This window comes from Condylura cristata, unplaced genomic scaffold (genome assembly GCF_000260355.1).
Source record: "Condylura cristata isolate star-nosed mole 26May11 unplaced genomic scaffold, ConCri1.0 scaffold00035, whole genome shotgun sequence".
Taxonomy (NCBI): Eukaryota; Metazoa; Chordata; class Mammalia; order Eulipotyphla; family Talpidae; genus Condylura; species Condylura cristata.
Genome location: NW_004567136.1, coordinates 4,573,391 through 4,585,560, shown reverse-complemented (window position 1 = coordinate 4,585,560; position 12,170 = coordinate 4,573,391). Strand labels below are relative to the sequence as shown.

Genomic DNA, 12,170 nt, shown 5'->3' with positions numbered 1-12,170 from the left:
ATGACACCCCTCAAATGCATTCCTTGGAAAAGCTGAACAAAATGAGTGAGAACCCCTACCGTCGTTCTCATCGGATCTGAGGTCCAGCACAGTATTTGACCTAGGACATAGATTATAGGGAAAGATTTGCTCCTGCAGCAACTTTGAGAGTGCAGCCATAAATCCTTTGCTGACTGAGGGTGTAACGTTTGGTCTCCATATTCCTGCCCCTGCATATGCCTGTGTAGCAGCGCTTCTTTGGTTGAGTGGCTGCTCTGTGGTGGCCCGGTATTTAGTCTCCACAGTCCTGGCCTTGGGAGGCACTATCCCACACCACTTCTATCATCTCTCAGGGACAGCGTTGAGGGATAGGATAGGGCATTTGGCCCCAGGGTGACCTTTGGTGCCCATTATGGTCCTGGTTATCTTTCTGATATCTTTCTGATCTCTCATCACTTCTCAGGTGCAGATGGTGGAGGATGGCTGTCCGAGCACAGAGGGAGGAAAAGCATAGTGTTACTGAAGCCTGGAGAGGCTGCTGAATCCTCACTGCGTGTTGCTGGGTGTGCATTCATCCCTGCCAACATGTGGTAAGCTACGGTCCTCCTGGGTGCAGTGTCCGAGTGGGTTCCCAGAACTGCCTTGGAGAAGGCTTGTCTAATCATTCCCCAGTGTTACTTGGAGATTTTCTCCCGGAATTCATTTACTTTCCCTGCCTAGGCAGCTGATGAAGGCTTTAGGGTGCTGTCATGGTCTACTGGTGTACCTAACTCGAATTCTAAAAGTGACCTCAAATGTGCTCAGATAGACGATGACACCCCTCAAATGCATTCCTTGGAAAAGCTGAACAAAATGAGTGAGAACCCCTACTGTCATTCTCATTGGATCAGTGTTTGATTTGGTGTAGTAGCGAGAGGGAAAGCTTCCCATCAACCACATACTTCATCTTGCAGCCCAAGTCCTGCATTTGAAAGGATGCTCTGTATAGTAGCACTTTCTCATGGGAGGTTGTGGCCACCACTTAAATGCATTATTGGTCCTTTGCTGACTGAAAATTTAATTGTTGGGGCTCCATATTCCTGACCCTTGCACATAGTAAGTCTCACCTTTACTATAATTGTAGGGATGGATTTGAGTGATGGTAAAGATGTCAAGTACCTTTGACAAGCTTTTGCACAGCTTATGGTCCATAAATCCTGAATCTCTTTCTGAAGCTTGTGTGTGATCTCTCAATACCTCTCAGATGCCATTGTTAGGGAGAGTTAATGGCCCACTGTGCAGAGGGTGGAAGACTGTGCTCCCGTGGATGACTGAAGGTGCCTGTGAATCTGCTCTGCTTGAATCAGCAGTGTGCAGTGCTCCTGGTGTTCCTGGTACACCGTGCTGTAAGCTCCCATCCCCCAAATGTGTTGTATTTGGCCTGTCAGCTCATACATCTGGCTTTCAAGCAGCTCATCTCCCTCTTCCCCAATGCCATGAAGTTGTTGATTTTTACTGTGAATTGTCTTGACTCTGGCTCAGGTGATGGGCTCCTTATCCTGTGGCTTACTGTAGACTTTTGGGGTCCTTGGCTTGTCTGCTGAGCCTGCCTGGATTTCTTAGTCTGCAATCCCCCCAAAAATGCTCAGATCCATTATGACTCCTCTAGTATGCATTTGTTGTAAAAGCTGAGCAAAACGAAGCATATCTATTATCCTTGTTCTCAGTGGATTGATTTCTAGCTAATTGTCCATCCTGGGATGTTGGCATGATCAACAGCTTCCCCTTGACCATGAACATGCAGCCACCAGCCAAGAAGCCAGCACCTCAATGGCTACAGCCCTAAGGTCAGTGCTTTTACCATAAAAGTGTGCTGAGGACTGAGCTGCAGCTTTTTGGTCAAGTGATAGCTCGTGGTGACCCACTGGTCGCAGGTACCCTGGCCCTTGGCTCGGCCATGTGGCTTTTGTCTTGGCCTGGTCACAGGAAAGGGTCTTTGCAACATGGCAGGTTTCTGGACCCCAAGACTTGGCTGGGATCCATGTGTAAGAATTGATGGGCAATGTCTACATAGCTTCCATGATCTCCATGGCCCACAACACTGGACTTTAACTTGGATAATTGATGGAGTCACATTTTGATTTTGTGAGACAATGGAGCTACCGGAATATGTGTAGTCTCTAATCTCTGTGTTTATAGTCTCTTTTGGAAGTAACTTTTTCACTAGTATTTTGATGAAGACTCCATACTCTGAAATTAATGTAACAGGTTTTGTCATCTTGTCTTCATACACCCGTAGGCTGGTATACACGGGTCCTTGAGCACAAATGTGTCACATCTCACAGTTTACCTGTTTTCCTAGCTAACAGACACTTTATGAAGAGTCTCCTCATATGTCAGGTTTCCTAATGCCTCGACCACATGTTTTTTAGTGTAGTCTTTTATATTTTTGGTTTTAATTACCTACAAAGCAGAGCAAGTTACATTTTTGTGAAGTTGGATGTATGTGGTGGAATTTTTCACTTTGGGTCTTTTTTGTATTTGTGCAACTCCTTTATGTATTTGCTTCTTTACTTTTCTAGATGAGTTGACAGTGATCCTGTATTGGCTGTGTGACATCTGCACATCCTGTGATGCCAGCAACGTGTAGGTGCCAAGATTTTTTGTCTCAGGCACTGCTTCTCTTAGGACACGTCATGCTGGTAAGTACCACATCTTTGCATGTCCTTACATTTTCTCCTAGACCCTTCTTGGTTATGTGAGAACCTTTATCTTCTATATTCCTCTCATAATACAGAGATCTAAGCTTGGAAATCCTTTACTCCTTTCTTTATTAGTCGCTCAGGTCTTGGTACTCTTGGGTGCTGAGTTCTGTGAGTTCACTTTCTGTATTGTGATAGCTGTGACGTTTAATGTCTCGTGTTTGGAAATATGTTTGGGTTGCTGATTCTACTTTTATGCATTTTTTTTATAAATTTGAATGAAATGAATAGCCATTCCTTACCACTGTCTACATTTCCTTCATGTCCACCACTTGACTCTGACAGTTTGGGATATGTCTTACCTGTTTTCTTTTGTGGTACAACTAGTGTACAAAAGTTTAGGAGTTCCCCCTTCTCTTTGGAGAGGAGTGATTAAAGTGGAGACTTCGTCTCCCTTTCATAGGAGATTCATTGGCTGAAGGAACAGTGTCTGAACAAGCCAGCCATGCATACAGTGTGTGAGTAGGTGCGAGTGAAGGTGGGATAGGAGTTGTTAGCATGTGTTATCCTCATAATACTAAAACATGTTCCTTATTTCCTGGGTCACTTAGAAGAAATGTCCTTATTGTGAGGATCTTCGTATAAGACTGTGCCAAGATATTCATTAAATTTATTTACACAATAGATTTAGTCTAATCTTAAAGAGAACAAGTAATCTAAAGTAGAAAAAATACATAGTACCTGTATGTGATAAAATGTTCATTTTTCTCTCTGTAAATAATTTATGAGAAAATATATAATAATATAATGAACATTAAAATAATTATGACTGGGTTGCAAGGAATTAAATATATTGTAAGTATGAATGACAGAATCACTTCTGTGATTACTGACTCACCAAACCACCACAAAAGGCAATTATATGAAGGGAGATTAATTTCATTTGATTATCAAATAATACCCTAAAATGGGACTTTGATATTGGGAAACAAACATACTGGCAGTCGCTGGAGGAAATGAACTGTGGAAAAGTCCATAAAGCACAAACACAGGGTGACATGACAACTCTCTGTGGGCTGGACTGTCAGCATCTGCATATCGATACTAAATTGACCCTTTGAAAACATCGTCTGAGCAATTACACCCATGAAAATGTGTCACCACTTTAGCCATTCACACACTGGCCTGATTTACTGTCCAATCTTATGAGTGACCATCTGTGTCTTTGGTGTGATTTAATGGTCAACTTCCAAAGATATTACGAATGTCTCGTTTTCTAATTAACTAAAACCAAGTATATATAAGTTGATGTGCTCTGTGTACATCTTTTCCTATCCATTTACTTTTGCTTGCTCACCTAGCCACTGTAATCACAACAGTGTTGTTTTTTATTTGGTTATTAACTGGACAAGTGATTTTATGTACATTGCTGGCTTCAACTACATGCTGCATTCAACTTTTGTAGATGTGAGATGAATATATTTCAAATTGTGGTTTTCACTTAGACCCCTTTGTATTATCTTGATAGTGGGTTTCTAATGTCTTTAAAGAGACACTCTAGTTATAATAAATTTCTTTGTAGCAATCATTTTGGCAAAACTTAAAAGAAATGTTAGAAAAGTCATTTTGTCAATTCATGTGATCAAAATTGTGAGCATAATTTTTCCTATCTAAAATGGTCCTATGATTATCTATTATAAATTATTGTAACTAAATATTTGATTAGGAATATCTTGTTTTGCAATTTCCATATACTTTGTAGGTTGTGTGTGATATTAGAATTCTGAGGGGTCTTACCACTATACCAATGAAGTTCTGACTTTTTCAGTTGTTCCAGCTGCCTTATCTGGGAATGAATGAAGGAATACATTTATGAGGTAACATCCAGTTTCTGATGATTTTGATTTCTAGTAAATGTATTTATTTATTTATTTTTAAGATTTATTTATTTGTGCATACAGAACTGGGGTGCAGGCCAGAGGCTCAGGGGCGGTGAGAGGCTTCACCAGAGACAAAGCGGGAAATAGAACAGGCAGATCGACGAAGTACACTGCTGAGGGGAGCAGCGGGCGGGTCAGGAGAGGTCTGCCACACCATGTGGTCACCTCCGGGGCAGGCGGGGATCGAACTCATGTGGAAGCGGCTTTAGATTCTCAGTGCTGTACTTTAACCCACTGCGCTACCAGGGAGGGCCTAAATTTATTTTTATTTATTAAAAATTTGATTGAGGCCCTCCCTGGTGGCGCAGCGGGTTAAAGCGCAGCACTAAGAATCAAAAGCCACTTCCACATGAGTTCGATCCCCACCTGCCTGGAGGTGACCACATGGCGCGGCAGACCTCTCCTGGCCCGCCCGCTGCTCCCCTCAGCAGTGTACTCTTCATAGATCTGACTGTTCTGTACCTTACTCTGTCTCTGGTGAGTCCTCTCACCCTCCGCATCTCTGGCCTGTACCCCAGTTCTGTACGAATAAATAAATCTTTAAAAAAAAATTTGAGTTGAAATTGGATAATACAAATAATATTACAATATCTTTAGCATAATAATCTCTTGACTCTAATTCATATACTGTGTCATAGCCAATGTTATATAATAATCATCTGTTGTGATATCTAAGACTTAGATTTTAAAATTTTGTAACTTTCCTGCATTATTTTAAAAATGTATGCTTTCTCTGGTTTGAATAACCAGAATCATGCTAAAAGAATATAAATTAGAGTAGGCATGCAATTAGCTCTCCTATCTATACAATGTAGACATATGGATGTGTGCTCAAGTAGTAATTTTCTAGATATTTGATCAACTAAAGTATATCTTTAAAATTGTAACTTTAAAACATAAAAAAATTAAATTTCCAGTTCTTGGAATTTTCTGGGACTATATTTCATCAATGGTTTTTTGTGTATTTAAAGAAAGGTTAAAATTCTAAAAGACTGAAATAATTATAGACTATATCCTATGACCACAGGACATTTTAATTAGAAATAAAATAAGTAAATCTGAGAAATTTCTAAACATTATAAGTTCACATTCTTTACACAACTCGTGTATTAGACAAAAAAATCATAATAGAAATTGGAAAACATTCAGAATTGAATTAAATAAAGACATGCTTAGAGAGATAGTTGTGGCTTTAAGTGACTATCACAGATTGGAGGAAAGATATCAAGTAACTAACTTAAATTTAAAAAAATACTAAATTGGACAGTAAAACCCAATATATCACAAGAAATAGAATAAAAGGGTGACCAAAGATTAATAAATTGACAAACCTTTGCATTGATCATGTAGCAATGTTAGAAATATAAATCACCAAAATTCAATGTCCACATATATATATTCTCTAGTACAATTTTCAGGTCTACATTTATTGTATTGGGAATCAGGAAGTGATATATATATCATGATGTATAGATATAGATATATCATGTTCAGCAGACCTTTGATCAGCAGCAATCAAAGTTCTGTTTGATTTATCTAGAGATATTACATGGATGCCAATATATGACTAGTGATGTAATATATTGTAAATATCATGTTGATATCTTAGTTACAAAAGTTTGGGAGAAATTGTTTGAAAATTGTATTGTAAACTACCACATTATATTTCATATTTCTATATTTATTGACTTGTCAGGGAGTAAGAAAATGAAATAAAGACAATGACCTTGTATTGGTATGTTTATATTCAGAGGAAAAGTGCATATTCTTTTTTAAAGATTTATTTATTTATGCATACAGAAGTGGGGTATAGGTCAGAGGTGCAGGGGTGGTGAGAGGCTTCACCAGAGACAGTGGGGAGCAGAACAGGCAGATCAACGAAGTACACTGCTGAGGGGAGCGGCGGGCGGGTCAGGGGAGGTCTGCCATGCCATGTGGTCACCTCCAGGGCAGGCAGGGATTGAACTCATGCTGTAGTAGCTTTTTGGTTTCTGAGTCCTGTGCTTTAACCCGCTGCGCCACCAGGGAGGGCCGAAAAGTGCATATTTTAACAGCTCTATATTTTATTAACTTCTTTAATGTAAAAGTTCAAATTTAACACCTTTATATCAATCTTTTAAGATATTTTAATATTTGACATGATAATAGAAGAAAACCTGTAAAATGCATTTGATTAAAGCATTATGGGTTCTGCAGATGATTTTAGAGAGTTTTAAACATCTCTTTAAGATATAGTTTTTCATTTGTGCATTGGATAATCAGCAAAGATAAGATCAATAAATTACCTGTAAGCCATTTGTTAACATCGTTCTCTGAGAATACTCTGAACATGGATTGCAAATATGTTCTTATTTTTTTGTCTTAATTCCTCTGTGGTTATATCAAAATTGAAAAATGGTCATTGTAAATGGATTCTTCAAAGTCATAAATGGAAGTATTGTATTTATGGATATCTTTTAGTTAAAATATGGTTCTTCTGACTTATTGCACATAAATGTGCTCTTTCACTAAATTACTGTTTGGAGAAATACTTAGAATACTATTTAAATGTTTGATTGCTAAAGAGATTACATGGGTATGTGTATTGTCTATATTTAGTTTTTATCTACATATAGCTGCTGATATTTCTGCATATTTTTTTTTCTTAAAAGATTTTTTTTTCCTTCCTTTCAGGTGATGCCAGAACCTAGAAGGGAACGGAATGTGTCTGCACCTCTGTCTTCCTTCTTAAATGTCAGCTCCAAAGCTTGTGCTGACAAGCTTTGGCTCTCTGTTCCTGCGTCTGGCCTTTGGACGCCCTTTGGATGACTAAAGGAATGGGGAAATGCAGATTTGTCAGAACAGGGCCCAGGAGGTACAGGAATTGATCAATCTCTGCTTTCCTTCAGCTTGAAAGTATTTGTTGCAGCTAATTAGCAGCTGAAACCTACCCAGGCATCATATGAGAGGAGCATGGTGATTGGGAGTTACAGTAGTGGTCCCATAGGCCTTTTCAAATGGGCGATCTTTCCTCAACAATCTCGGGTAGCCTGAAACTCTCAATAAGGCCATTTGCTGACTTACTCTTCAGCGCTTTATTTGTTTCATAGATTCATCAAAGAGGCTTTTCATTTCTTATGGCTTGACATTTTGAGTTTGTTTTTGGTGACATGAGCACCTGATGGATTATCTGGTATAAAGCAGGTTCTCAATAAACTTTCTTGAGAATGGGTATGTCAATAGATTGTTTTAGACAATTCCACAAATAACCTAGCCAACTAAACAGACTTTAAGAGACATTATTTAAATAAGAGACATTATTTAAAGCCCATAGGTTTTGAAAAAGTCCAAGAGCAAAGGGCTCTGATGTAATGTGCCGACACTGAAATGTAAGTCGTTACAGAGCACCTAGTAGAGCTTTGGAACTGTGTAACAGAGCAAGGTACCACTTCCAAATGGAATCTGTGTTCGAATGCCAGGGTGACTTTCCAGCTCCCTGCTGAGTTATCTTTTTCGCTGGCAGTGGTATTTCTCATTGTATTTTCTCTTCCTCAGATGATTTCTCAGGCACTGTTTTGGGAGTGAATGATACCAATTACTCTCTGAAACAAGAATCTCCAGACAACGAGCCTGTTCACCTACTTATTGGCAAAGGGCCATCCTCTGAAGGTAAGTTTTTTATTGAGATAGTCTTGCTTTATTGGAGAAACCATGGCTAGCTAGAAAATAAGATGTTAATAAAATAAGATGTTTTCTGCAGATTGGTGGCATTTGGTTATATTCTAAATTGACCCCAAAACTCAGATTACATAGTAAGTTAAACAGTATAGCTTTTCCTTAGTTTTTTATATCACAGTGTATTTGCTGTTAATGTGAAGGTTTTTTCTTTAATTACCAAGCTGAGGTCCTTGATGAGATCATTGTGCTACTGGCAAATCGTTATGTACATGAGATACAGTAGATTCTCAATGATCGAATGAACTAGAACTTTAAAGAACCAAACACAGGGACAAAGTCAGGTTAAAAATAGCAGCTATGGGCCCTCCATGGTGGTGCAACAGGTTAGGATGCAGCACTGCCATCTATCTGCTGCCGCCTCAGTGCAAGTTCGATCCCTGCCCCAGAAGTGATCCACATGGCACAGTAGACCTCCTCTGAACTTCCTGCTGCTCCACTCAGCAGTGTTCTTCGTCCGTGTGCCTGTTCTGTTCCCCATTTTGTCTCTGGTAAATCCCTGTGCCTCTGGCCTGTACCCCAACTTTGTATGAATAAATAAATAAATCTTAAAAAAAATGAATAGCAGCTAGTTGGAGATGCCCAGCTGTTTAGCCCAGCAAACGCGAAAGTATAGAGCCAGCTTTCAAAGTTGTGACTTGTGTCCTCTGGGTAACTTTGTTTTAGCACATGTTACAGAAGAGTGCTCAAAGTTTTCATAGCCCTCTGACAGGCTACACAGGAAATGTATTCACCTTTGTCACTTTCCCCCACTGTGTTCTTGCAGGTGATGACTCTTAACAGTGCGGTGGATTTGTTACTTCTGCCACCAACTTCACCAAAACAATGATACAGTCATCCTTATGCACGGAGACCCTCCCCTTCCTGCGTTGCAGTGGACACCTCCTGCAGATAAGAAATGCGTAACTGAGAAATGCTCATGTTGGGATGTCATCGCTGAGACTTTAATTTGGGCATGGTGACTGTTTCCCTTCTGCCACTTGATTCAATCCCAGGAGCCTCAGTAGAGGAAATTTATTGCACAAGAAACTCAAAATGATGGAATTGCTCAGTGCTCCCATAAATATACATTTATAATTTTCATGCCATGTGGTAAATTTAAAACATAAGATATATTTAAAAGAACTTGCATGTTTTTTTCCCCAAAATTCAAAGCATATAAAAATATCTAACATAAATTAAGTGCCCTCTTCTTTCTCAATTCTGTCCCCCAGAGTTTTCCTCTATTTAGGGAATTGTGTGCATTTTGTAAGTGGATAGATGCACACAAACGCACGTGCAGTTAATTTTGGGGGGTTCTCTACACATTCTTCTGCAAATTGCCTTTTATTTAACAGTTTTTCAATGCCCTTTTCTATTTCAATAGTACACACCTTTGTCATTTGTTGAATGACTGCATGATTGTTTTGTAGATATAATGAAATTCAGGTCTTAAGCATTTCTCATTCAAAGATATTTATGTTAGCACCAAATTTCTGTGCAATGAGCCTCCCTATATAGCAATAATTTTGCAATTGTCTACTATATCATAATAAATTTCTTAGCAGTTGAAGTACTGGGATTAAGGAGATAAACATTTTTCAAATTTTGAAAATTATTACAAGATTTCCTTTAAAATGTGGTAACAACTTTACCCGCAAATGGCAATGAATGAGATTGCCATCTCCCACAACTTTACAAATAATGGATTTTATAAAAACTTAAAATCTTTGCAAATGTTATAGCCCAAACTATTGTCTTAAACTGTATTTCTTTTGTTTTTTAGTTTAATCATTTTCTCCATGTTTATTAGTCATCTGTATTTTTTTAATTTCTTCTTTATGTCCAATTTTGGGGGTGGGGGAGGATTTAGTCTTTTCCTGAACTCATTTGTTATTGGGGGAATGAGCTTTGGATTGTCAAGCATTACAGATATTTTTACACACTCTAAACTTTGTTTTTATTACAAGAATGTGTATGATTGTTATATGTCCAAGTATAACCATGTCTGCTTCTATGGCTTCTGAGTTTCATGTCATTTTGAAAAGATATTTATACTGATTCCATAAAACTCTTCACCTATGTTAACTTCTAATTATTTTGTGGTTTTTAATTCAAATTCGTAAAATCATGAGAAATTTTTTTTATTTGAAATCTTAAAATTGCCAAGTTATTTGCCATTATTTGCGATTATTTGCCAATAATTGCGCATTTATCTGTAATGCCATCTTGCACATATGCTGTATTCTCATCTGTGACTGGCTCCATTTTTGTTCTGTGGATCTGTGTGTCTCTTCTTCTGCCTCCTGTCTCATGTGTCTTCTCATTGGAAGAAATTACAGTTTAGACTGCAATTTCCTCAACTTTAATAAATTAATATGGGGGAAAATTGGTTCTTAATAATGTAACTCTTCCTATCCAAGGACAAGGTATGTCTTTCTTTTATTCAATAACTTACTAATGGCTGATATTTTCACTATGCAATGGGTATATTTTCTGTCAGCTTATTTTCATGATAATTTACTGTTTCTGAAAGTCAGTTTTATTTTGGGGGATAAGTGATCACTTTACTCTTTGTCATGACTTTTCAGATTGTTTCAAATATGTACTAAATTCTTTGCAAATATTGATAGCTTGTATGCTCCCTTTTTAATGATCTGGATTTTAGTTATGTTGAGAAGGTTACTGACTGGTACTTGTGGAACACTTATGTGATTGTGGAAATATCGCTTCCCTTGATTTGGGTTTTAAGACAATGTTTCTTTGGTTTGGCTAATCTGGTATCCAAAAAGACTCCCAGAAGGAGATATGATCAAGGAAACTGAGTTCTTTATACCTTTAAGAGCAAGGGAAAACATCACTTTGGCAAAACTAAGTAGTGTTTCAAAGACAGGTGAAAAGGACTTTTGGTTCAGGACTGGTAGGTTTAGCAGTAGGTGAGAGAGTTAGGTGAGGGTCTTGACTTGAGTCCAGAAAATTGCCTGATAATAAGCTGTTTCGCCTATGTAAGATGTTATCAATCATATGAGAGCTATTTGTGTAGATGAGCAAGTTGTGCAATAGTTTTATCTTCTTAGATTGGACTCTGCAGGGTAGTTTCCAAGTCTCAGTTCTAGTAAGTTATTTTGATGTGGGTGGTCTCAAGCATCAATATAAGGTGCTAATTTTAAATTGGACAGATTTTTATGCATCATGTTAGGAAAATCTCCTAAATTTTATATTTTTCTAAGGAATTTTCATCAAAGTTAGGTGGTAGAGATAATCAATTATTTTTGCATAAATAATTGTATTTCTTAATTATACCTTTATCATTGTGAAATAATCTATTTTCTATTATTGAGGTTTTCTTTTTTTTTCTTGAATGAACAAGCTCCACCTGCTTAAAGTGTTTTATATCTACTATAGAAATATGAGTATCTCATTTGATTTGGAATTTTTTTCAAGCTTAGTACTAAATGAGCTTAATTTGTAATTTTTTTTCTATTTTTATCATGTTTTGATATGAGTTTCCTGGTCATGTTAAAATAATTTTGAGATTTTTTTAAAAGATTATTTATTTATGCATACAGCACTAGGGTACAGGCCAGAGGTGCAGGAGTGGTGAGAGGATTCACCAGAGACAGAAAGGGGAGCAGAACAGGCCGACTGACTAAGTACACTGCTGAGGGGAGCAGCGGGTGGGTGAGGAGAGTCTGCTGAGCCATGTGGGTCACCTCCAGGGCAGGCATCAAACTGATGCTTCAGTGGCTTTAACTTCTCAGTGCTGTGCTTTAACCTGCTGTGCCACCAGGGAGGGCCCAATTTTGAGATTTTTTTTTTTTTTTGTTCTCTATGCTATTCAAAGGTTTGACAGGATCTAGCATTAATGTCAATGATT

General features: G+C 38.0%; 1 long non-coding RNA gene across 2 annotated transcripts; it reads left to right on the top strand.

Annotated features, from left to right (window-relative positions):
* The first annotated feature begins 447 nt into the window (after positions 1-447).
* Positions 448-11,819, top strand: LOC105854390. 2 transcript variants are annotated; one of them, XR_001146074.1, is made up of 8 exons: positions 448-569; positions 1,223-1,364; positions 1,738-1,805; positions 2,541-2,660; positions 4,489-4,537; positions 7,274-7,454; positions 8,135-8,248; positions 9,081-11,819. It is a non-coding gene; the product is annotated as an uncharacterized LOC105854390 (long non-coding RNA). The 2 variants fall into 2 exon arrangements; XR_001146073.1 differs by lacking the exon at positions 1,738-1,805.
* The last annotated feature ends 351 nt before the right edge of the window (positions 11,820-12,170 follow it).